The 27487-nt window shown below is 40.1% G+C and overlaps 1 pseudogene; it reads left to right on the forward strand.

The window, feature by feature from the left end:
- Positions 1-27487, forward strand: part of LOC124244979 (uridine diphosphate glucose pyrophosphatase NUDT14-like) — a 121207-nt pseudogene that overhangs the window by 89696 nt on the left and 4024 nt on the right.

A 27487-nucleotide genomic window follows, 5' to 3' on the forward strand; every position in this document is an offset into this window, starting at 1 on the left:
CATAAAGCTACTTGCACCCCTATGTTCATTGTGGCATTATACACAATAGCCAAGACATGGAAGCAACCTAGGTGCCCATCAAGGGACGAATGGATAAAGAAGATGTGATATTTATACACGATGGACTACTACTCAGCCATAAGAAATGATGAAATCCAGCCATTTGTGACAACATGGATGGGCCTTGAGGGTATTTTGCTGAGTGAAATAAGTCAGAGGGAGAAAGTCAGATACCATGTGATCTCAAACATAAGTAGAAGATAAAAACGACAACAAAAAAACACATAGCACTGGAGATTGGATTGGGGGTTACCATAGGGGAAGGGGGGAGGCGGGAGGGAAAAAGGGTAAGATTAGGCTCAAATGTGAGGAGATGGACTATAATTAGTTTTCGGGTGGTGAACGTGATGTATTGTACACAGAATTCGAAATATGATGTACATTCAAAAATAAAAAATAAAGAGATTGTCTTTCCCCATTCCAAAAAAAAAAGACGTTAACAATTGTCTGATGTTAACACTTGTTGAAACTACTCTAGCAGAGTACACAGTAACAATTATGAAAAACTGCACTAATCCTTCCGAAGAAGTATCATGACCTCAAGATTATGTTGAGCCCCATTTAGGCTAGGAACCTACCATCACAGCCGGCACACTGCACCCTGCTGACCATGTACCTCAAAATGTGTATTCTAAAGAAATATATGCATTCATTGCTAAGATTCAAGACTAAAACATGTTGAGACTTCACAGGCAAGATGTTAAATATGGACTAAACCAACAATTCCTCTTTGTAGAGACCTGAATTTGTGTGTTAAAGTGATGTAGAGCTCCATCCTTTCTAACAACTCTGGATATTCAGTCTATTCAGGAGCCTGGTACCCAACTTATTAGGAAAAATTTATTTTAAAAATGGCTATTATTTACACCTAATTAGATTTGTTAAAATGTATAATCTGCTTCAGAAGAGGGAAAGAACTTAGAAGAAATAAATTTGTATTTGTGCTTTTGTATGCACTATACAGGCATACCTCAGATTTTGTGCATTTGGTTCCAGACCACTCCAATAAAGTGAGTCATATGAATTTTTTGGTTTCCCAGTGCATATAACAGCTGTGTTTACACTATACTGTAGTCTATTAAGTGTGCAACAGCATTATACCTAAAAAAATGTACATACCATAATTAAAAATAATTTATTGCTGAGGCCCGCCCCATGGAGTAGAAGTTAAGTTCAGCATGCTCAGCTTCAGTGGTCTGGGGTTCACAAGTTCAAATCCCAGGCATGGACATACACCACTTATCAGTCATGCTGTGGCAACAACCCACATAGAAAATGGAGGAAGATTGGCACAGATGTTAGCTCAGGGTTAATCTTACTTAAACAAAAACAAAAGAGGGAGATTGGCAACAGTGTTAGCTCAGGGAAAATCTTACTCACCAAAAACACTTTAATATTAATAATAATAATATATTGCTAAGAAACACTAACCATCATTGGAGCCTTCAAGTGAGTGGTAATCTTTCTGCTGGTGGAGGATCTTGTCTCGATGTTGGTGGCTGCTGACTGATCAGAGCAGTGTTTGCTGAAGACGGGGGTGTCTGTGGCAAATTCTTAAAATAAGACAATGATGAAGTTTACTGCATTGATTGACTCTCCCATTCACGACCGACTTCTCTGTAGCATGAGACGCTGTTTCATAGCGTTTTACCCACAGTAGAACTTATTTCAGAATTGGAGTCAATCCTCTCAAACCCTGCTCCTGCTTTATCAACTAAGTTTACATAATATTTTAAATCCTTTGTTGTCATTTCAACAACCTTCACAACATCTTCACAAGGAGTAGATTCCATCTCAAGGAACTACTTTCTTTGCTCACCCATAAGAAGAAACTCCTTGTCCGATAAAGTTTTGTCATGAGTTGCAACAATTCAGTCATGTCTTCAGGCTCCATTTCTAATTCTAGTTCTCTTGTTGTTTCTACCACAACGGCAATTATTTCCTCCACTGAAGTCTTGAACCCCTCAAAGTCATCCATGAGAGTTGGAATCAGCTTCTTCCAAATTCCTGTTAGTATTGATATTTTGACCTCTTCCCGTGAGTCACAAATGTTCTTAATGGCATCTAGAATAGTGAATCCCTTCCAAAACATTTTTAATTTACTTTGCCCAGATCCATCAGAGGAATCACTATCTATGGCAGCTATAGCCTTATGAAACTATTTCTTAAGCAATAAGACTTGAAAGTTGAAATCACTCCTTGATCCATGGGCTGCAGAATGGATGTTGTGTTAGCAGGTATGAAAACAACATTAACCTTATTGTGCATCTTCATTAGAACACTTAGGTGACCAAGTGCATTGTCAAGGAACGGTAAAATTTGAAAGGGAATCTTTTTTTCTGAGCAGGAGGTCTCAACAGTAGTCTTTAAATACTCAGGAAACCATGTTTTAAACAGATGTGCTGTCACCCAGGCTTTATTGTGCCACTCAGAGCACAGGCAGGGTAGATTTAACATAATTCTTAAGAGCCATAGGATTTTGAGAATGGTAAATGAGCATTAGCTTCAACTAAAAGTCATCAACTGCATTAGTCTCTAATAAGAGAGTCAGCTGTCCTTTGAAGCTTTGAAACCAGGCATTAACTTCTCCTCTCTAGCTACAAAAGTCCTAGATGGCATCTTTTTCTAGTATAAGGTTATTTCATCTCATTGAAAATCTGTTTTTCAGTAACCACTTTCAGTAAGTATCTTAGCTGGATCTTCTGAACAACTTCCTGCAACTTCTACATTTGTACTCCGACATTATGGAGATGGCTTCTCTCCTTAAAGCTCATAGCTTCAAATTTTTCTTCTGCAGCTTCCTCACCTCTCTCAGCCTTCAAAGAATTGAAGACAGTTAGGTCATTGCTCTGGGTTAGCCCCTGGCTTAAGGGAATGTTGTGGCTGGTTTGCTCTTCTATCCAGACCACTAAAACTTTCTCCATATCAGCAATAAGGCTGTTTTGCTTTCTTATCATTCATGTGTTCACTGAGTAACACTTTTAATTTCCTTCAAGAACTCTTCCTTTGCATTCACAACTTGGCTAACTGTTTGGCACAAGAGGCCTAGCTTGCAGCCTATCTTTGCTTTCAATACGCCTTCCTCCTCAAACTTAACCATTTCTAGCTTTTGAGTTAAAGTGAGAGACATGTGACTCTTCCTTTCACTTGAACACTTAGAGGCCAGTATAGGGTTATTAACTGGCCTAATTTCAGGGAAATTAACTGTTGTATCTCAGGAAATGGGGAAGCCCAAGGAGAGGGAAACGGATGGGGAAAAGGCTGGTCAGTGGAGCAGTCAGAACACACACAGCATTTATTAAGTTCTCTGTCTTATATGGGTGTGTTTCATGATGCCCCAAAACAATTACAATAGTAATGCTAAAGATAACAGACCACCATAACAAATATAATAATGAAAAAGTTTGAAATATTGCGGTATTACCAAAACGTGACACAAAGATGCGAAGTGAGCAAATGCTGTTGGAAAAATGGCACCAATAGACTTGTTGAATGCAGGGTTGTCACAAATCTTCAATTTGTAAAAATGTGGTATCTACAAAGCACAATAAAATGAGACTCAGGAAAGCAAAGTATGTCTTTAAATATACTACAATGTGTTCAGTTTCAATAACACAATATAGGTGTTTCAGCATTTCATGAATGATGCATTCTTTGACCTTTTAGAGTACTACATAATTGTATATCTAGAAGATATTTTGATGTATCTTGAGACCGTGAACAAAATATTGCTAATGTTCACTTGATAGTGGCCTGCCCCCAAGAATTCTGACTCTATGCCAAGCTTGAGAAATGTATATTTGATCTAACCCAGGTAGAATACTGAGCTACTTCATCTTCCTTCAGAGTGTCTAGATGGATTCACAAATTGTCAACACCGTCTTGAGTTGACATCCTTCTATTACCCTCTAGGGATATTTAATCCTTCCTGAGAACTTCAGGGCACAACTATTGCTTTATTTTTATATTTTTCCAACTTAACCACAACTGTAACTAACTTATCTATGAAAACCCAAGCATATCATTGATGCAAAGAATATAACAAGGTCTTCAAACACCTTAAAAGCCAATTTATGACTGCCCAATTTGTAGTTTTCCTGTATATATATATATAGTTATACTTTATCATTTAAATTTATACTTCTACAGAGTTGTGGTAGTCATGTCACCACAATGAGGCAAAGAATTTTACCCACCATGGCCCAGTGGTATTCTAGTACGCCAGCACCAAAAACAAAACAAAAAAATAAGCTTGTATTTGTCAATTTTTGTGGTGTACCTACTTCCCATTTAAAGTTACCAATAATTTAACCACTGGATTACAAAATTACTGAATATTTAACAATTACCTTTCCCCAGTTGATAGAAGACAGGACAGCTTCAGTACCCAATGATCCTGACTATTTCTTATATGAAATTACCAACACATGACCAAACCATATAGTTTAGAATCTGTTGTGATTAAATATCAAAACTATATTTTAAATGTGTCTACAGCACCTGGGAAGACTCAGGCACCTCAATTCATATTCATTCAATAATTCATTCATTCTCTTACTCAACAAATATTTACAGAGTCTTTGGTTCCCAATATAATTAGCATTAGTAATCAATACAGAATCCCTGTGAATCATGAGAAAAATCTGTTGTAAATACAAGACTTTTTTTCCTCTTCCTTGTCAAGTTCCATATATCAAAGTTAAATATTTAAGCAGCCTCAGTTTTATCATATCTAAAATGAAATATATTAGGACCTATTACAGAAAGATAAAATGAACTAGAAGAGTACATATTTTTAAAATATGGCCACAATATACCCCATGCTACATGCTCATCTACAATGTGATCTTTCCACTCAAGATCACATCATCAATATCTAAGTTCTTTGTCCCCTCCTCTTGATTCTGAGAATTGTGAGCTCCTTAGACCAAGAGAATATGATGGAAGTGGCACCATACAGTAGCCTCTGACTGGGTTTTCATTTACTTCACTTTTCCTCATATTCATAATCATAAGTGTTTGAAAATATAAGAGACTTAATGTTTATATTGGTTAGTGCCCAAGAGATATAAAAATCCTTTCCACAAGATTCAAATGAATAACTGATAAGTATTGAAATGACTCCACTTTTAAGGGACTGTTTGATACCTCACTCTAAAAGATTCTGGACCAGTTTGAGAGTGCTGGTCCTTTGAGGTCTAGAGCTTCATAGGACAAGATGATACATATAATATTCACAATTCTATCTCTAGGGTTTAGCATTACGTCTTGCGCTTAGGAAATATTTGGTTAATAAAAAGTGAACGCATCTACCCAGGAGGCAGATTCTGATAGACCTACACTGTCCAAGATAAGATTATAATGCTCTGTTTCAAGGTGACTCACTCACTGGGATCTCTCTTCGGTGCTGAAAACTACATCTTGCCCACAGCTCTGGTAATTATCATTATCAGTAGGGACTTGGGGACATAAGGAAGACAGGGGTTTCCCCTCACTCCACATGAGTGGAAATGTGAAGTTCTTATTGCAGGGAGGTTTTGGCACTGTTGTCAATCCACTCACCTAATACAACCATGAGTATGTAAGGAAGGGAGACTGCCTGAACAATGTGACTTTTTCACCCCACCCAGAGACAAAGACAGACTGGAAGCTGGAGAAGGCAGTATAATGTTTAAGCAAGAAAGACCAGTGGCCAGAAAAGAGAATATTTCACTTATAGTCTATACATCATCGACCAGAAGAACATCATGTGTGTCTAAATCTGAATTTTACAGTTACTCTTATCTTCTTTAGGGAAAGTACTATGACACCATACTCAGGACCTTAAGAAACATGCATCTAGAATTAAGGCATTTTCCTTATATTCTTTGGTATTACGTTTTCAATCATAAAAGGAGAAAAATCCTTAACCTTCACCAAAGAGTCATGACTTTATTTAGTTAATTCAAGTTCTCCACCTGAAATATAAAAGAAGTTCCCGCTGTTGCTGTTTAATGCAAAGGCATTCAAAAAAGGCGGGGGGGGGGGGGGGGGGGGGCTGTTATCATATATTTTATGAGGACTTGATTTTTTTCTATTTATACCACTTAAACCACCTTAAGCCCTATCCAGGCATTTACACCTCTGTCTCCAAGTTCATGACTCCACCAAATTTACCACAAGACTTCCAAAAGCACAAGTCAAGTGCTGACCTTTTCTGTATTCTGAAAGTATCTTAGTGCTTCAACGCATCGAGATGGTAAGGATTGTATGCAACACTAGAAACACTAGTAGAGAAGGAGAACAAATGCTAAAGGAAATACAACACAGACTCTGTAAGACGTGAAGGAATTAAGAACACCAACAAGAGTAGCAGGAGCAACCATTTAATGAATACACACTACATACCAGGCTCTTTGCCTGTGACTCTGTATGCATTATCTCATTTATCTTCACATGAAACCTACAAAGTATATCTACCTTCAAATAAAGAAACTGAGAAATAGATTAAATAACGTTCCCTTCTATTCACCTATCTAGTAAAAAGGGATTAAGTTTCAGGACCAGGCAATCTGACTCTAAATTCTGTCCCTTCACCAGTAAGCCTAGCCATAAATAAGCAATACAGAATCCAAGTTTCCAATATATATAACTAACAGTTAGCTTTTCCCTTCTTGATTCATCCAAGTAGAATTCCAAAATTAATGGAATTCCTGTTTCACACATGTCTCATCTATTTCTCTACGAATACAATTGGTTTGAAAGCAGGTCCAGAACCATTCTGGACCCACACTGGTATCTAGAACCATGTGTGGCCTCTGATGAGAACTCGATAAATATTTATTCAGCTAAATTATTAATCAGCTTTAAACCTAAGTATTTTTTAAATTCTAATTTTTAGAACTGGGACTCACTCAGAGTCTTAAATTCAAGATTTCAGATCTGGTAAAAAACCTGAGATAATAGCAAGTCACAGAAAGACAACACGACTTGCTCAAGGTCACACAGCCAGTTAGTGGCAGAGCCAGGAAAATAAATGGGGGAATCAGTCCAATTTGGCAGGAGGTGAACAATTTCTCCTCCTGCAGATAATGAGAGGAGGGTTGGGAGAGCATCAGGGCAAAGTAAGCAGGAAAATAAGTGGTTACAACTGGGAGCACTTGAAGAGAGACAAAATGGGGACCTGGAGGAAATGTTTGATAGCTGGCATGTCCCTGTCATGGAAGCAGTAAAGTAGTTCAAGGAAATGACAAGCTAATGGGAACCCTGGTGGGAAGCAGCTGGCACACATTTTTCCTGAACTGTAGCTTAAATGATCATTGCGATTCTTGTCAGAATGGTCTAGTGTATTCAGACAGGGGCAGTCCCAAGATTTCTAGCGTCCTGGAGTGGTGGGGGGAAGGGGTATGTCCTGAGCAAAGTTGAATCAATAAAGATGGCTGAGGGAGAAACCCTGGAGGGTCAGAAGGGAAGATTTTGACACAGATTTCAGAGGGGGTAGGGAGATGGAACCACTGTATGGATGTCAGAGGAAAGCGAGTATCATCTTATCAGAGATACAAATTTCTAGCAACTAAAATATCCATCACCAGAAGGGATTGCCTTAAAGAAGAACTAATGAGCCCCTAGCCACTTGGAGCATTCATGCAGAGACCTAGATGTCAAGAATGTGCTGAAACAAATTTAAATATCAAATAAATTATTAGACTATATAACTTTTAAATTATTTTAAAATATACAGATTCTAATATTTTAAATTATTCTTGTACTGCAAAGTTTATCCCAAAGTTATCCAAGGGAATGCCACCTGCCATCTTGAATTCAAGGCAACGTTCTAATCTAGAATCACCTTAGACCATAGGCTAGAGGTAACAACATGTTTCACATTTGTCTACAGCACTTTATAGTTTATGCAGCACTTTCACTTATAGGATCTCATATGATCCCCTACAGAACCCTAAGGAAAGCAAGGCAGAGGCATTACTGTAATTTCTCATTATTCAATTAGCTAACGGGTTATTAAATTTTCATTACATAGCAGGCACTTTTCTAGGCACTGGGGATACAGAGGTGAGAAAACAGTCCTAGACTCCCCCTCATGAAGCGTAGATCCTTGTGGAGAGAGACAGGCAATGAGAAAAATAAATGCTTAATATGTCCTGAGGGGATAAATGCTATAGATAACAATGATTCAGGGTAAGAGGGATGAAGGCTAATGGTATGAGGGATGCTATTTTATACAGGAAAATCTGAGACCTTTATGAAATGATGAAGCAAGACTTGAGGTTACCCAAAAAAAGAGCACTACAGGCAGAGGAAATGGTAAATGCAAAGGTCTTGAGACGAGGGCATTTTTGGCATTTTCAAAGAATGGAAAGGAGGTGAGTATGGCTGGACTGGAGTGGATAAGGCAGAGAACGGTAGGAGAGTGTAGAGCATTGCAGACCATTTAATAGACTTTTGCTTTTGCTCTGGGTGAGGTGAAAAGCCGTTGAAGGCTCTGAGCATAGAAATCCACAACCTAACAATTTAAAAGGATAACTCAGATTGTTATGTGGCTTAGAGGCTGGAGGATGAACAAGGGTAGGAAAAGGTAGGAAACTCTTAGCAGGAGGCATTTGCAAAAACACAAGCAGAAGAATGATGTCATGGGACAGGCCAATAGTGGCAGAAATGGTGGGAAGTGATTGGATTTTGGACTTATTTTGAAGGTAGAACACCAGAATGAATAATGGTTAAATGAATGCTATAATACAAGTCTTTCCATCCTAATATAAGTTGCATAACACAATCGTTGACCTTGGGGAAGTCATTTAACTGTGCATCATCTTCAATTTAAAATCGAGACGCTCATATAACTTGCAAACTTAGCGCAGTGCTTTTCCCAGCTTGACATTTTTAAGTGCTAGCTCTGGAGGCTCTTCTTATAGAATATGGGGGTGAGGACATTAGGATTATTTTGGTACAGAAGGCCTTCTTAGAGATTTACAAAGCCCTGCCTTTCTAGAAAGAAGGTAACATCTCCCACCTGCACACATATGTACTTAGAGGCACACAATTATACACAGAGCTTTCTGCACGTTCTTGGCACTGAGGTTGCCTGCTTTTGTCTAATGTGTATCTGTAATACTCACAGGATCCCTGGGAAGTAAATTGGCTCATGGAGAGAGTGAGGCAATGAGACATGACAGACTGGCCTACGGTCACTGATCTCTGTGGGAAATGGTTTTAGTCTCATGTTCAGTACTGTCCTTTCTTAGTCATTCAGCAGTGCTTTTTCTAAAATACTCTCCAAAAAATATTCGTGGGGAGGGCCAGATGGATTCTGCAAAATTGAGATTTTTGGGCTTAAAAGTAACTGAGAGGCAATTTACACGTTCCATAAAATGAGGGGGCATTGGACTTGATGATTGTGAAATGCTTTGCTGGTGGCAGTTTGCTTTCTATGCAATTAGAAATTGTTTTTATTGTTGAAAGTGAGATTTCCAATCTGTAATTCTGAATACCATTTCAAAAAATTATGCAGGCCCTGGTGAAATGTACAGCTCATGTTAGCAAACTGGTAGGCGGCCTTTTTCACTGGGTAGTTCACTGCCTCTTCTATCCCCTTCTGTGAAAGCTTCTCTGGAGAATATGCTCTCAGTAAAACCTTTATCCAAACTACAAATTAATTGAAATTTGTGTTCGATTCCTACCCTCCTATCTGCCCTTTCTGTGTCTCATCTTCACTTCCTGCTTTCTTCCAGGATTCCTGAGTTGCTGTTGTCCCAGAGAAAACAATCCCAAAACACATCCACAAAAAGTCTTTCCTAGGAGAATTTGATTGCTAAAAAGAGGAATCGGGACAGACTAATCCTAAATCCAAAAGAGTAAATCTTAAATGGCGAGTGTAGTGTGCTGCGATCTTACTTGGAAATAGGGTCTTTGCAGATGTAACTAGTTAAGGATCTTGAGTATAATCATCCCAGATATAGGAAGTGCCCTAAATCCAATCACTGGTGTCCTTATAAAAAGATGAAAGGACACAGAGAAGAAGGTCATGTTAAGACAGAGGCAGAAACTGTTATGCTTTGACATGTCAAAGAACAGCAGGGGCCATCAGAAGGTGGAAGACCCAAGGAGGTCCCTGGAGGCTCCAGAGGAAGTATGGCCCTGCTGACATCTTGATTTCAAACTTCTATCCTCCAGAGCTATGAGAGAATAAATGTGTGTTGTTTTAAGCTGCCAAGATTGTAGTAATTTGTTATGGAGCCCTAGAAAACAAATAGAGTAGGATTTGAGCCATCATGATACTTGCAGAAGGGAGAAAGTAATGGGTCGGTGACCTTCACTGAGCTCATCAATTCATACCATTCTGTAGAGAACTGCCCATATGCCTACATTCAGGGACTCACAGAAATCTCTACTTAAGAGCATAGCTTCTGTTGGCAGACTGCCTGGATTGAATCCCGGTCCACAACTTCCTAAATGTGGGGCTCTGGGCAAATAACATCTGTACCCCCTAGTTTCTTCCCCTGTAAAATGGGGTAGGTACTATACCTCTCTCAAAAAGCCACTGTGAAGATTAAATGAGAGACTGCATGTTAAACTCTTATACAACAGTGACTAGCACATACTCAGTGCTCAGTAAATATCAGCTAATTTTTATTAAAAGTGGCTAAACACTGACCTTTCAACTGTTAGTTTGCCCTCTTGAGTCACCTTATCTGAAATGAAACATTGTTATAAAAATGTGTTCTTTTTTCTTAAAGAAGTAGAATCCTCCTCTTTGTTCCTCTTAGAGCATGCCCATTAAAGGACAACCAACAAGGGAGAAATTCCCTGAGAGCAGAATCAAGAACCTCGAGATTAGCTAACTAAGGCCTCTTGCCTCCCCATCCAGGAGATAAAGGGCCACTGTGTTCTTCCTCTTAATTACAGGGCAGTTTTCAAGGCAAGCAGTAGTCCAAAATTTAGGTGGATGCAGAGAAGTTCAATTCTGTAATGTTTAAGCTCTTTTTAAAAAACAGCTGAAGCATATATGGTAAACATTAATATTTGATAGCATGTGTATCCATGCTATGCTCCTGTCAGAAGTAATTTTTACCTTTATTATTTGAAATAATGATCTAGGTAATATTTTAAGAACAGCAATGAAAACAAGTAAACCAACATGAATTAGGAAATAAATGCTAAGATTCAAGGCAAGCTTTGTGGTTAAAATTCTAGTTGGGCAATATGAAGAAAAAAGTCACAGAAATTGGTTGGGCAGAAAAAAATAGGCAAGAGAAGAAAGAACCTATATCAGCACCAAGACTACCTTAGATTTCCCAGTGAGGAAATTGTCACAAACAACTTTCGAGAACAGAAAGCACTCTTATAACATGGACTTTTTAAGGTAGAAGCAGGGAAGTGATAGACTATAGGCTGCTATTGTCAAGGAGTATGTCCTGTTCACACCAGCCCAGTTCCTAGGATACAGTTGATCCTAAATAAATATTTCTGGAATTGAAAAGAGTACCTATGAGAATGGACAGCAAAGTCAGACATGGGACATGGCACCTAACGATCTGGACTCTAACCAATGCCTTACCACTTGGCTCAAAAAGAACATCTCATTTTCTCTTGTTCTAGAGTGAGGCTAGGCTGGCCGCTCTTGGAGTTTTGTCGCAGGATGGCATGCAGTCACAGCGCTCATTCACAGGTCTTTAAAACAATCTTCTGCTTCTAGTCTCCACACTTGGGATCACACCCACCGAGCAGTTGTTGGGGTTCCTGCTGTTTCTTCTCAGAGCAACAGCTTTGCAGAGTTCTGTGCAGTGAGAGGCATGGCCTTAGGCTGTGGCGCCTGACTGCAGCCAAGGCTCTGACTAGTAGAAATCCTTTCTTGCCGTATCCTGTTAAGCATAACTTACAAGCAATACCGTTGAAATTGCTCCAGAGGCCAGATGGGATGTCTGTAGCCAGCAAAAACCTCCACCCCCAGGATTCAGCCAACTGGGGGGACTGACTGCCCCGGGGCTGGCAGCATGTATAGTTCTTTACTCAGTGAGCTCAACCATGTGAAGCCCATGCATTTACTAATAATCAGCTTCTCTCTGCTTTCCACTGTGAAAGAGAAGTGTCACTCCTCTCTTCCATATCCTGTGACTATTTTTCCTGTGTAATGCTGCCCTGATGGTCCCTTGAATCTGATTTCATGGTGTAAAATGCTGGGCCAAGAAATACACGGCAAGAAGCCTTTCACCCTACCCAATGTGCTGCTCTCAGAGGCATTTGTGGGAGTCCAGAACTTGAGAATCTTTAGAAAGTTGGCCATCACCAGGGCGTCACACAGCTTCAGTCTGGTTCAGAGCAGAGCCTGGGAAGCTCGCTATCCTGTGGATTCCCCAGTGGGCAATGCAGAGCACAGGGATGGTGCTCCTAAGGCTACAACACGGGCAAGAGGAAGAAGAAAAAATTTCTCACATGATAGGGAGTGGCTGACTGCCCCAAAGGCTTCAGAAAATTCTTTATTGTGGCTCACCTTTTCTGTTCTAAAACTTGAAACAGCTTGATTTGCTTCTAGATTGCTGAGGCATTTAGAGTTCAGAGAAATGTAGGTGACCAGACATCCCCAAAAGGCAGGTGACTTTAGAAAACTTTCCCTGAGTGAAAGATGATTCACTGGTGCTTCTGCCCAGACCCATACTGAGGCTGGGGGAACCAAAGCCAAGGAGCCATCCTCGTAGGCAGAGTGGTTTACTCTTTGACATCAGATTTGTAACCAGCTCAGAGCATCATTGGACAGAACTCCTCAGGGACATCTGCTTTCTGCTTGATGTGCAAACCCAGATACACGCATTTGCCTTCTGATTTGCTATAGCTGGGGTCAAATGCCATACTTCTCTCCCCCCTCATGAAGCTCGTCCATTGAAACAGCCCCCAGTGACTCAAAGCCTACCCCTTCAGTTTAAAGGTACTAAACCTATACTCAGGAAAGTGACAGCGGCTTGTCAAAGCCCCAGAAATTTCATTCCTGTAGCATTCTCTATACCTAGATGAACTAGTTACAAGTAGTTTGTCCTTTAATAATGATTAGAGTTGATTCAGAGATCCTCCTTCCAAGTGAGAAAACATTTAACCATAAGCTTTGAATGGGATACATCATATTTCAAATGTGCTTCCTACAACTGATCCCTGCCCCCAAATCAGAGTGACTTTGCCTGAGATGTCGAGGTATGGAATATCATTTGGGTGTCCAAGGAACTATGTACGAGCTTCCTCCTCTGCTGTACTCTTGGTGAGACCGGGGACAAGAGGTACTGTTTATTTATGCTGGAGCTAGCACATGTTAGCACTCAAATATGTGATGGATAAAGAATAAATGCATTAATGAATAAAGCAATAGTCTGATAACTCTAGGTTGCAATACAAAGTTAGATTTTGGCTGCTGTTTGCTTTTTCTCTGTTTTGTTTTGTTTGTGGGTTTGATTTGGTTTGAATAGGTGATCCCAGGGCGCGACTGTACTGTAAAGGAAGTTCAAGTTTGGGAGAGAAGAGGGCTGCAGAACTGAGGCCTGCCTGACTACAGCCAAAGTTTCCCTGCCAGAAGCAGAAGTCCAAGACACTTTCCTGTGCTTCTCTTCATCTGAGCATGCACCTAAAAAGAGTTACTCAACAGGGTCCTGCAGAGCCCAGATCTCCTTACAGCTGCTCTTCATCAAAATGCCATGACAAGCTCTGATACCTCTCCCTGGGAAGGATGGTTTATGTACTCCTTTTGCAAATGCCAGGAAAGTAGATTCTCCAACTTCATCAGTTCTCTGCCACCCCTTGTGTGACCTGAGGCCAGGAGTTATAGGCAAACTCCCCAAAATAGCCTTTTCAGACTTTGGGATTTTTTTATGGCTTTGGTCAGAAGATGCCCTGGCCAGAGAAACCATGCATCAGTCAAGCCATGTGTGAGAAAGGGGCGTTCAGACACACGTTCATTGTTGCAGCATCCAGGCAAATGCAGGCTTGAGCCAGCTGATCCTCCAAATGCACAGCTGGCTTGTGGCCTCAGTTCATCTGCTGGGATCAGATGAGGGCATCATGTACAAGAAACAGAGAGAAGATCCAACTCCTGAGCACAGGGCGCAGGTTAATTACATTCTGCCCCCAGCCCAATGCTGCGCAGCTCTCCCTAGCACGTGTGTAGGGAGACAGGTGTACACTCATCTGAGGTTTACTTTCCAGCCCCACAGGGCAACTTGACACTGGCGAAGACCAATGTTGATGGAAAATACAGCCTCTGTAGGCCCTGTAGGGAGGGAAGGAGAGGAAAAACACACAACAGAGGAGTAGAGAGAAAGAGAAAAGGAGTTCTCAACACTCTTTCTGGTTTCTTCCCCTATCCACACTTTAGGCTCTAAGGATATACCTCACCTAAAAATGGACCTAGGAAAACTAACTACCAAGTTACAATAAGGCTTACTCTGTTAAATCTTCCATTCAGCATCTGTTCTTTACCCCATGGGTGAGCCTTGCCCTTTCTCACCAAGATCCATGTAATAGATATTTTGGGTGTGTTATTCTTTATAGCTAGTACTCTCACATACATTATTTCATTACATCCCCTTAACAATCTTATAGAACACACAGAAAAAAATTTTCTTCCTTTTAAAGATGAGGAAACTGGAAGTCAGAGATATAAGTTCTCACTCAGGATTACACAGCTGTGGCAGAGCAAGGAGTAACACCCAGGTTTCCTGGCTCCAGTCTGGACCAGTCTGTGTGATGTTCATATACAGAGGAACTTACTGACTCTCTGCAGGATTTGTCAAAGGATTATCAAAGTGCCCAAGACATAGTCCCCAGCTACTGTCATTTTTTTCATGTTTTGGTTTAGATCATGAAGGTACCTGCTAAATCACTTGTCAGCTTGGACTGGGGAGGAAAAGGTGGAGCAGTCACCTCTTCTCTAGCCCTCACCTTCAATACCGATTGCTCTGTTAGAGTCATTGTGTTGTCACCTTGGATGGTTCAAAGAGTGAGAGAAATGCATTTCTTTGTCAAGGATTGGGTACCGGCAGTATGAGGGTTCATTCCAAGGGAATACATTGAGACAACATCTGAGATAAAAGGCCCCAAACATGGATGGTGAGGGAAGGACCCTGTTTTGATGGAGGGGAAGGAGAGCATAAATGCCTCAGGAGAACCTCAGTGTTCTGCCTCTGATCTGGGAGCAGCCATGTCAGGGAAAGGATCAGAGCATATCATAGTCCTTACCCTTCCCCCATCCTGAGCCAGAGCATGGTTCTCTAAATATTAAATTTTTATATTCAATTCCATTGTTTGCTACCTATATTTGTGTTTGTGTGTGTATTTAATATCTTACAGGAGTGGCATCAAAGAAACACAGGTTAAGTAACTTGTCCAGGTACCGAATTCAGTGTATTCAGTAGGATTGCAGATAAGGACTTTGGTGCTTATAAACATTATGTATCATATATTGTTTATATTATTATACCGTCTCCCCAGTGATATTGCAGGGTCTTTAATGCCAGAGTGTAGATCATATGCATCTGTCCCAGGCTGCCTTGGGGATTATAAGACAAAGAAGAGCTCTCTGTGGACTTAGAATAACTGGACCCCAGTTATTTATGTGTCCATGGGCCGAGCATGTCCACCTCTGGACCTCAGCTTCGTCACCTCTAAAATGATTTGACTCAGTTTGTAAGACCTCTTCCACCTCTAACATTCAACGATCCATTATACCTTGTCTCTCTACTCCTACCCATCTACAGAGTGCAACAAAAACAAACCTTCTTTCCAAGTAACCACTCAGCCCCCTCTCCATGGGCAGCTCCACCCACAGTGCTTCAGTAGACCAGCAGAAGGTTGATTCTGGGAGATGCAGCCCCTGCCTCCCCCTCTCTGCTCCCTCTGCCCCCTCTGCCCCTCCACTTTTCCCGTCCACACCTGTCTCCAGACCTCAGCTTCTGGGTCACAGTGGGAAACTCCCACCTACCAGCTGGGTTGGTTTTATTTTCGAGAAAAGAGAACAGCTGGGTGATTTTAAGGATGGAACTTAAGACCCACTTAACTAGTCAACTCCAGTTGTCAGGGCCCGAAGCTGCATTTAAGGACAGGAGTTGTGGATGTGACAGGAAAGCAAAGAGGCCCAGATGCTTTGTTTCCCCCCAGCAGGAGAGACTGCATACTTTATGAGATTTTTCCAAAGAGCTTCTGCTGGATTGCTTTGGTTTTAATTCTTCTCTTTATAAAAAGTATTCACTAGTGTCTGGTCTTTTGAGCCTTTTGGCTTAGAGAAGAAAGAGGGTCAGCAAGATAACAAATTAGACATGTTCCACCCGGCCAACCCATCAAAAGCTAATTTTACTTGGTCTCAGCCTAACCCATCTCCAGATCCTGATATGTATCTAAATGATGGAAAGCTCTGTTCAAATTCATAAAATATTTTACAGAGGAGTAAAACAGATCTTATAGACCCATTTCTCATTAAAAAGGTCAATGCCGGGAACATCTGAGGCTATATAACTGTCTGATTCAATTTAGCAGGTCAAGCCTGACTAATCCTATCTTCTGATTGGGGCGAATTCATTTCCCCTGAAAATAATTTTCCTGCAAGCTGCCAGATTATGTACTCTAAACCTATATTTTTACAAGACATTAATAGAATGTTGATCAAACCTAACTCATCCATTAAACAAAACTGAGGAAAAAATCTACACCACAAATCAACATTTAGAAGCCATAAGCAATGAATTTTAAATTGTATTAGAAATTGGATAGTATTGTCAGCCCAACAGCAGAGATCGAAAGAACAGTTGGAAGCAAATCTGTTCAAGGTTCGCATTTTCTGAGCCTACAGCTATTATAGTTGGAAAGAGAACCCACTTTTTCAAACTTTCCCTAGAATCAATAAATTAAGACAAATAATATTACATGACACAAAGATGAGTGGACCCAGATTAGAACTGGGTTCTATTTTCAGTTCTGCGTCTTACTCACTGTGGGATGCTGAGGGGAAAAAACCCTTCCCTTCTCTGGGCTCGAATTACTTCACCTATCACATGAGGTTTCAAAGTTGCCTTTTTTATCACATCCAGTAGCAGTATTCTTTGTTTTTAAATTTAAGTGTTAATTTTGTAGACAGACTTCTAATGTGGGCCCTAAGTATTTAGGTTTCTATACCCAAGGACACATGCACACTTGCCAGTTAACCCTAAAGTTATATTTGGGGATGCTTAATGGTCTCTCATCTGAGAGTGCTGCTTTCAGAAATGTATATCTTTCTCCTTTTAGCTATTTTTCATGTGTAATTCTCAGTGTTCTTCTGGGTGAACTGTTATGATAATACCCAAACAGAATTTCCTGAGTGTTCCCCAAATATCCCCGTTTCTCCTTTTGGGCAGAGATAGGATTATATATCTCTGCCCCCTTGAATTAGGCATGGTCTTACATCACGCTCCAGCCAATGAAATGTGACAAGTGACGACAGAGCTGGCCCATAATTTTCTGCATTATTTTCCCCTTTGCCACAGCTACTAGCAATGTTCTAGACAGTGGCTGCTCTATTGCCCTGGATCCAGGAGCAGATAAAGTAGAGCAGAGCCCCTAGCCTGCCAACAATCGACATGGACCATGAGTGTGAAGCAAACATTCGTTTAGTTAGGCTACTGAGATTTCACTGATAGAACTCCACTTCAAAAAGATCAGCATTTGGGTGGACTGTTAGAAGAAGCACAGTACAAAATAGGCAAAAAGTATATATTCTAGTTATTTGAAACAGAGGTACTGTGTTGCTAAGGGATCATGTTACGACATTGCTTTGTAAGCATTTACCCAATAGCAACAAGGGTGCAGGCTTTGCATGTTTCGAAATCAAGTACCTGAGACAGATCAGGGTTGAGTCTAGAAGGGACAACAATTAGGGAGAGACCAAATAGTAAAACCATAGTAGCTGAGTCACAAGAGTAGGTTTAGGTACAAAGGAACTGATTCCAAGACGCTGGAGCCAAATTACAAAGGGATGCCCAGACTGAATGCCGAGAACAAAGAAACCGCCCCCTACTCCTCCGCCCCATGGTTTGTTTCAGTTTACATTCTGCCTGGTTTGCAGCTCTGCCATGCCTCAGTAAAGTGGTCATAATTTTTGGTTCCTTTCTGTCAGCTGTAACCCACTGCGCAGTCTTGGGGAGCAGCCATGCATAAAACTAGCTAAAAGGGGACAAGTCAAGTCATTAGAGGATATGCTCTTGATTACTAACCTAAATATTTCTTTTCCTTCCTTTGTGCTTCATAACAATGCAACAGCACTAATTTTCCCCCACCAGTGTAAATATGATTAATTGCTGTTAAGTTAAGCAAAGAAACACCATTAATTCCTAAAGTCAAAACAGAGGGAGCAACAAGATGAGGAGGCACCAATTTCCTTGCCAGAGTCAGTACCAAGGACAATGCCATGAAGAAGGCTGTGGGCTGCGTCAGGAACTTCCTAGCTGCCATTCTTTAGCATCTGTGGCCCACTTACCAGCCTGTGTATCCGGGAGAAATATAATCAGGGTTATGATACAGTTTGTGAGAGGAAAAACTTGGGGCAGGTGTATACCTGATATCTTTGCATCAGACAAGTGTCATTAGTGCCAACTTCCCTGGCATGCAAAATGAGGTCATATTGTCTGAATTGCAGATTTCCCCACCTGCTTCCTATGCAGCCTTGAAGGTATAACGTTCCATGACTTCCATGGATTTTCAGTTCCTACGGAACTGTTCTGTGAACCAGAGAATGAGGCCACTGCTTCACAGGGCTGTGGGTCTCAAAGTTGACTGCATATTAGAATCACCTGGGGAGATTTTGAACCCCACCCCCACCCCCACTCCCCCAACCACCTGCCACCCAGCTACATCCCAGGTCAATTACTTAAGCATTTAATGGGAGTACGACCCAGGTATCAGTACTGTTTACATAGTTTAGGCCTCTCCCTACCAGGAGATTTTTTTTAAATTATCTGATTCCAGGGGCGAGCCCACTAGTGTAGTGGTTAAGTTCATAAGTTCTGCTTCAGCGGCCCTGGGTTTGCAGGTTTGGATCCTGGGCACAGACCTACACACCTCTCATCAAGCCATGCTGTGGTGACATCCCAAATACAAAATAGAGGAAGATTGGCACAGATGTTAACTCAGGGCCACTCTTCCTCACCAAAAAAAAAAAAAAAAAAAAAAAAATTCCAGTTCTGGATACTTTCCCCAGAGATTCTGACTTAATTGGTGTAGAGAGCAACCTAAGTATCAGCATTTTCTAAAAGCTCCCCCAGGTGATTGTAATTGCAACCACATTTGAGAACCACTCCTATAGAGGACAGAGACATAATTGGAAGGGTTATCTCTCTAACCCTTGCTTCTGAAGATGAGGGATAAAAGGCCCTTGAGGTGGTTATAAGAGCAAAGTACTTGGGTTAATTCATTGGATTAGTTTATTCATTCCAAACATTTACCAGCATATAAACACGAGTCAAATACTAGGCCCAGGGGATACAAAATACTAAAGACCAAAACACTGGAGCTCAGATACCATAATAAGTGTGATGGAAGGGGTAAGCAATAGGTATTATAATGAAATACTGCCTCTACCTGAGTAGGGACTCAGGTAAGTTTAATCCAAATAGAAGATGCTTAGATGTCTAGAAGAATCAGTAGCAAACCAATTAGAGTATGGCATTCCAGGCCACAGGCACAGAATGAAAAGGCACTGAGGCATCCTTTAGCCAAGGCAGTTTTCCAGTTCCAAAGAAAAAACGTGACTCAAAAGTAGCTTAAGCAAGAAATATATAGGGGAGGAGGAATATAGGAATAAATCATAGAATCCAAAGAAAGGAACTATGAACTTCAACAGCCTCCTTTCTTCATTTCTCCAAACCGGAGTATTTTCTCTGTTATTCTTGCAATATCTGAACTTGGCTGCCCCAAAATGGTAAACTGCTTCTGAGTTGTCATGTTCTCAGTTCTAGCAATTGGCACAAACGTGTCTTTAATCTCAAGTCCAAATTCCAAGGAAACAGGATATGATTGGTCCAGCTTAGGTCAGGCGCCTACTCCTGGTTCAATCAGCTATAGCCAGGGTCATATAGCACAAGTATGGCTGTCAGGGCCTTAGCCCTCTTGAGAGAGATGAAGATGCAATTCTTAATGAATAAGGCATTTGAAGGGCTAAGCAGACATTCCAAAAGTTGTCGACAAAGATGTGGAACAGTAAGTCCAGGCTAGGAACTTAAACACACTGCAGAAAGACTCAAGCATAGATTGCACAGAAGAGGGGGACATTCAAGAAGAGTTGACCTCAACAAAGTATCACTAAATCAAAACCAGCAACATAAAAAAGGATAACACGTCATGACCAAGTAGAGTCTATCCTGGGAATGTAAGATTAGTTTCAAATTTAGAAAAATATCAATAAATGTAATTCATCATATTATCAAACTAAAGAAAAAAACAACGTGATCACTTTAGCAGAGAAAAATGTTTTGACAAAACTCGATATCCATGCATGATTTTAATAAAAAATCTCAGCAGATTGGTGGTTATCAGAGGAGAAGAGGACAGGAGGAGGATGAAAGGGTAAAGGGACAAGTGAATGATGACAGATGGCAACGAGACTTGGTGGTGAACATGATGCAGTCTACACAGAAGTCAAAATATAATGATGTACACCTGAAATAATTAAAGAGAATTTAATCAACTTTATACTAGTAATCTACCCCCCAAAAATCTACAGCTATCATCATATTTAATGACAAAAGCCTGAAGGCTTCTCCCTTCAAATGGACAACTAGGCAAAGACGTCTGCCTTCCCATTCCTGTTCAATATCATCCTGGAAGCCCTATCAGTGCAATAAGAGATAAGGAATTAAAAGGCATACAGATTAGAAAAGAATAAAACTATTTCTATTAACAGATGACAAAATCATCTACATGGAAAATCACAAGGAATCTTCAAAAAAACTATTAGAATTAAAAGTCAATTTAGCAAAGTTGCAGGATAGCAATACATTAAATTTAACTGTATTTCTATTGTCAATAAGTAAATAGAAATTGAAATTTTAAAAATACAGTACTATTTGTAAAAGCATCAAACAAGCTGAAATGCTTAGAGGTAAATCTAACAAAAGATGTGAAATTTTTGTATTCTGAAAACTCCAAAACATTGGTGAGAGAAATCAAAGAAGATCCAAATAAATTGATAGATATACCAAGTTCATGGATTAAAACATTTTATATTGTTGATATGCAATTCTTCCCAAATTGCTCTATATGTTCAAAGCAATTCCAATCAAAATTCCAGGAGGCATGGTTGTAGAAATTGATAAACAGATTTCAAAGTTTATACAGAAAAGCAAAGAAATTAGAGTAGCCAAAGCTGTTTTGAAAAAGAAAGTTGAAAAACATCCACTTCCTGATTTTGAAAACTTATTTAAAACTACCATGATCAAAGTAGTGTGGTGTTGATGAAAAGATAAATACCTAGACCAATAGAACAAGATAGAGTCTAGAAATAGAAGAGTGTGTGTGTGAGAGTGTGAGTGTGTGTGTGTGTGTGTGTGAAACTGATTTTTAACAAAGCCCAAGACAATTCAATGGAAAAGAGTAGTCTCTTCAACAAATGTTACCAGAATAATTGAAATTTGTATATGAAAAAATAAAACTGAATACATACATTGTACCTTGTATAAATATTAACTCAAAGTGAATCAGAGACCTAAAAGTAGAAGCTAAAACTATCAAACTTCTATAAGAAAACATACAAGAAAATATTTGTGCCCTTGGATTAGGCAAAGACTTCCCTGATATAATACCAAAAGCATAATCCACAAAAGAAAAAGATTAAAATTTGATTTCATCAAAGCTAAAAATGTCTGCAGTTTGAAAGACACCACCAAGAAAATGAAAAGTCAACCTACAGACTGGGAGACAGTATTTGTAAAACTGATGTCTGTTAAAAGATTATAGCCACTATACATGAAGAATTCTCATAATTCAATAATGACAAAACAATTCCTTAAAATGGGTGCAGAATTTGAATAAATACTTAAAGAAGAGATAATGGATGGAAAAACATAAGCACATGAAAAAATGCTCAACAATCACTAGTCATTAGAGTCAATAAAAACCATAATGAGATACCATTACACACCTATTAAAATGGCTAAAAATTTATCAGATAATTCCAATTGCTGATGTGAATGTGGAGCAACTAGAACTTTCATACATCATTGATAGGGATGTAAAATGGTACAGCCACTTTGGAAAACAGTGTAGCAGTTACTTAAAAAGTTAAATATAAGTGTACTGGGCGACTCAGAAACTCCACTCCTACCTATTTACCCAAAAATAATATATATAGGTCAATACCCACACAGCATGTGAATATTTACAGCAGTTTTATTTGTAAACACCAAAAGCTGGAAACAATCAGCATATATTAATTTTCTATTGCTGTGCAACAAGGATAACAAGTTAAAAATTTTTTGTTGTTAGTGCTGTTGAGTCAATTCCAACTCCTGGCAACCGTGTGTACAGCAGAGCAGAAGCCTGCCCGGTCTTATTGCACCATCCTATCACCTTCCGGCACTGTATCAGACAATGCTCCACTACTACTCACAGGGTTTTCATGGTCAATTTTTTCAGAAGTGGATGGCCAGGTCCTTCTTCTTAGTCTGTCTTAATCTGGGAGTTCCACTGAAACCTGTCCACCGTGGGTGACCCTGCTGGTATTTGAAATACCAGTGGGATATCTTTAAATTTTTCAAAGCTTAAAAAATTTGCACATTTATTGCCTCATAGTTTCCATGAGTCAGGAGTCTAGGCATAGCTTAGCTGCTTAGGTTCTCAAAGGCTACACTCAAGCTTGGCCGAGCTGCAGTCTCGCCTGGAAGATTGACTGGGGAAGAATTTGCTGCCAAGCTCACTTTGTTAGTAGAATTCATTTCCTTGCTTCAGTAGGACTGAGGGCCCAGCTTTTTGCTGCCTGTTAGCTGGAGGCTGTCGTTAGCTCTAGAAGCCACTCTCAGCTCTTTGTCTGTGGACTTCCTCAATATGACTCCTTACTTTCTCAAGCCAGCAAAGAGAGTCTCTAAATGAGTTTTCTATTAAGGCAGAGCCTTATATAAGGTAACATAATCACGAGAGCGACCTTGTATTACCTTTGCCACATCCTATTGGTAAGAAACAAGTCACAGGTCCCACCCATACTTATGGGCAGGAGATTAATCAATGGCATGAACACAGGAGGCAGTGGTCATTGGGTCACTTTAGAGTCTGTCTAGCACATCATATGCCCATCAACTAGGAAATGGATAAGCACACTGTGGTATATGCACACACATATCGATGCATTGTGAAATGCACACAATGAAACACTACTCAGCAACAAAAAAGAATGAACTGCTAACAGCTGCAAAACACAGACAGTTCTCAAGTGCATCATGCTAAATGAAAACAGCCAAAGTAAAAAGGTTACATGCTGAATTATCCCATTTTTATGATTCTAGAGAACAGGCAACAGTATAAGGACAAAAAGATCATGGGTTGGAGGGGCTGAGGGTGTGTTGAGGGGACTGACCACAAAGAGACATAAGGAAACTTTTCTGAGTGATGAAAATGTTCTAAATCTTGATTATGTTGGGCAGTTACACAAATGTATGTATCTTTCAAAACTCATGGGGCTGTGTACCTAAAGGGTGAATTTTATTGTATATAAATTATGCCTCCATAAACCTGACTTTAAAAAATAAAGGGACGGAGTGACAGAGAAGCTGGCAGCAGAGAGGAAACATTCCTTATCTTGTTCCCAGTGCATGCCCCAGTGGGAAGCCCTGGAGAAGTTTCAGTAAGGCCAGTAACATAAATTATATATTAGCACTATTCAAGTAAATTTACTAATAGGAGAATTGCTTATTTTAGGGGAGATTTGAATGATGGAAGGGTTTTTTCTTGATTTTTTTGCTTCAAGAAAACACAGAAGTACTAAGGAAACATGTAGAGCATATGATAAGAAAATTCTGCTCATATCCACGTGGAAATAGAAATTATTCCAACTGGGAGAAAGTAGAGAAACATTCCAGTAACAAAAGATGACAAAAGGTCCTCAAAGGAGAGCCACAGCATAGGTCGACGAGGACAGTGCTAAGAGAGTCACAACCTTGCCTGGTGGCTGCAAGGAGGCTGAGGCATCACTCAACTAAGTAAAACTTGGAAATAATTGAAATACCTCTATGCTGATTAAAATTTACAGTTGGTTCTCTTTCTCTTATAACCTGGTGGCATATGCTTGCAAGTGGGGACACTGCTCATTTGCTGGTAAGGAAGATGGCAGGCTTCTCAGATTTTCCAGCTGAATTCAGCACACTGTGCTGGAAAGGGACTGGATCAACCATCTAGTTCATCCCTTTGTCTCCTGGAGAAAACAGCGCTACTGCAAAGTCAGTGGTCTGAAGAACCGGCTGCCAAATGTGGTCTGGCAGGCAAAACACTGATCTGATGACTGTGAGGAGTCCTGGGTGGTCACATGAAGTCTGCCACTGGTTGGGTGAACTTGAACAAGTCACTGACACTCTCTGGCCTCAGACTCCGCATCTATAAAGAACAACATTGGCTGGTTTTGATAATTAGTAGGGTTCTTTCTGGATCTAAAGTGTAATCGCTTGAATATTTCTTAGTTGCCTCCCTTCTTTAGGCTTTAATATCTCCACCCTTAAGATGATTGAAACAGAAGAAATCTAAGTTCTCATTCAATATTTATATTCTACGCCAAAATAGCTTACGGGTGTTGGGGGGGAGGTGGGGATCTTGCACGTTATCTAAGCTAATAAGCCAGAGTAGAACAATAAAGTAAGAAGTAGCGATCCATACAGATTTTACAATGAAATTTTTACATTATCAGTGACTTGTTAGGGAAAATTGGTTCTTAGCTAGACTTATTTTAGAATATTCTTATTTGTTAATTAAGCATATTATATTATGTCCATAATAGCTTAGCTGTAATATTGCAGGTTTGGGGCACTCTGATGAGTATGCCTATTAATTAAATAACAGTATGTATTAACAGTCCTCTATGAATTAGAATAAAACTGACACCAGGCTTAAACATAGAGATACTACAGTAAGAATTCAGAGAGAGATTAGGATTCTGGTAAAAGTCTTCAAAATGGAAAAAATAAGATTGATTTATCAACAAGTAATTGTTAACTGTTTATTACACACACATCTTTGTGGTAGGTATTACAGGATTCCAATTTTCTAATTTGTTTGGAGTTGAAAGGACATTTTAATATATTTTGACTCTTGAAATTGGGACCATTCCTATGTCTCCTATGGAAGTGAAATTTCGCTCCATTATCAGGAGGTACCATGAGCAGCAAGCATGCCCCTATAATTAGATTATTCTTTGACAATATATTAGACATTCTTATCAGAAATACTAAGTTCCTGCTTCAAAAGAAGCCTTCATCTTTTACAATTTTCTTTATAAACAAAACAAGAAAAACAGGCACTTCAAATTTCCCCTTGGATATCTTCTTAAGCAAACAGTTTGTGCTCGTGTTTCCCTTTGGGTCAGTTTCATTCCTCTGGGCTGGGCTGACCTTTGCTTTTCAGGCAGCAGTGAAGTCTCACTCACTGTCTGGTTTTGCTGCCTCCCATCAAAGCCCTGCATGTTGATGCCCATGAAAGTTAGAACTGCAGTTAGTAACCAGATGGATGTCACTTCCCAGGCTCCTGGTACCACACCCCAGGGACAGTCTACTTAGCAGCTGCCTGAACTTTCTGAAATGTTTGAAAACTGCTCCCCTGTCTGGCCTCACCGGTGATTTCCAGGTAGAAGGTATTGCTTTGATCTTCGTGGTGACTCCAGTCCCTGGGAAGCTTCCCCCTCGCCCCCAATCAGGCTGAGCCCTGTGTCAGCCCAGCCTCACTGTCTAAAGCTTCCCACAGCCTTCAGCAGCCTCCACCACTCCAAGGCCACCCTTCCCTCCCATCAGGAGGCAATTTAGTGCTTGGAGAAATATTTGGGGGGGTGGGAGATGGGAGTCTCTCTAAAGAGGTATACATAACTCTAAACTGTTCTTTTTAATGTTAGAATCCTTATCACCAGCATAGCTGCTTAAAAAAAATAAAAAGCCTTTCCTTCAAAGGAACACTGCAATTCCTTGAAATCATCAACAAGTACATAAAATCCCATGGTCTTTAAACCCCTAATTCTTGGCATTTAAATGACTACAAGCCTACCTCGGAGAAAGCATAAACGTTAAGAAGACTTTTCTAAAATTAGTTCTAATAAGTGAAGTCACAGAAGGAGCATCAGCCTTGGACTCGAAAGGCCCAGGTTTGATTCCCATCCCTACGTCCTGCTAAGTGTGCATACCGGGGTTCGTTTCACCTCTCTGGGACTTGGTTTACTTTACTGTAAAATAGGGACGGGGCTGGTGCAAAAACTAACTAAGATAATGCCAGAAACATAATAAAACTTGATAGATATGCCAAGTCAGAAAAAACTTTCCTGATAAGCCTGGATTCAAGGGAGCTGCCTAGCCTTGGCCTCATACCATTCTTGGCCTCTCCCTCTCATTTGGAATGCTCGTTGATGCCTCCTATGGTGAGCCATCACTCTATGTGTGTATATTTCTCTACCTTCACTACACTGTGATCAGTTTGATCCTTCTTGTTGTTGTTTATTTCTCATAGCACCAAGTGCAATTCTTGCACTCAGCAGGCATTCAATAAATACTAATTGGTTGATTGATTAAACCTGAATTTTAACACCATCTCAGCACCTTCCTGAATCAGAGAAACCCTTATGCAAACACTAATGCCATTTACCCAGCAAATATAAGTTTCTAGGAGATCTGGCCCTGGAAAGGAAAACACTTGGGTTCACATTTTGTTTTTATCACATACTGAGTGACCTTCGGAAAGTTACTCAAATTGAGCCTTAGTTTCCTCATCTTAAATGAAGGCAATACCACCTATCTCACAAAACTCTTCTAAGAATTAAATAGAATGACAATCAGAAAGTGTCTGGTACCATCATTGATGTCAAGAGTTATAAGATTCTATAAAAAATAGCAAGAATAAATATCTAAATGCCAAAAGGAAGAGATTACTTCTAACCTCTCATGGGTAGGACAACATTCATTAAAGACATTTATTGATATCCACACATTCATGTTGCCCCATTTAAACATGGGTGTGCTACATAATTTGGCAGCAACTTTAGAGAAGAAACCTAGAATTATGGGATACCCTGAAACTGCTGGTATGTATAAGCAACACGTTGTCAACAGTGCCTAGGGCTCTCAATAAATACTGGATTGGAGGCAGGTAGTCAGGCTTCATTGGACAAGGACAACATCATGAGCTGGCAAGAACACTAACTGGCTGTCAGCAAATGCCTCCGTCTAGAGACAACCTTAAGAACTGGCATAACAAA

The sequence above is a fragment of the Equus quagga genome, chromosome 9 (assembly GCF_021613505.1).
Source record: "Equus quagga isolate Etosha38 chromosome 9, UCLA_HA_Equagga_1.0, whole genome shotgun sequence".
Classification (NCBI taxonomy): Eukaryota; Metazoa; Chordata; class Mammalia; order Perissodactyla; family Equidae; genus Equus; species Equus quagga.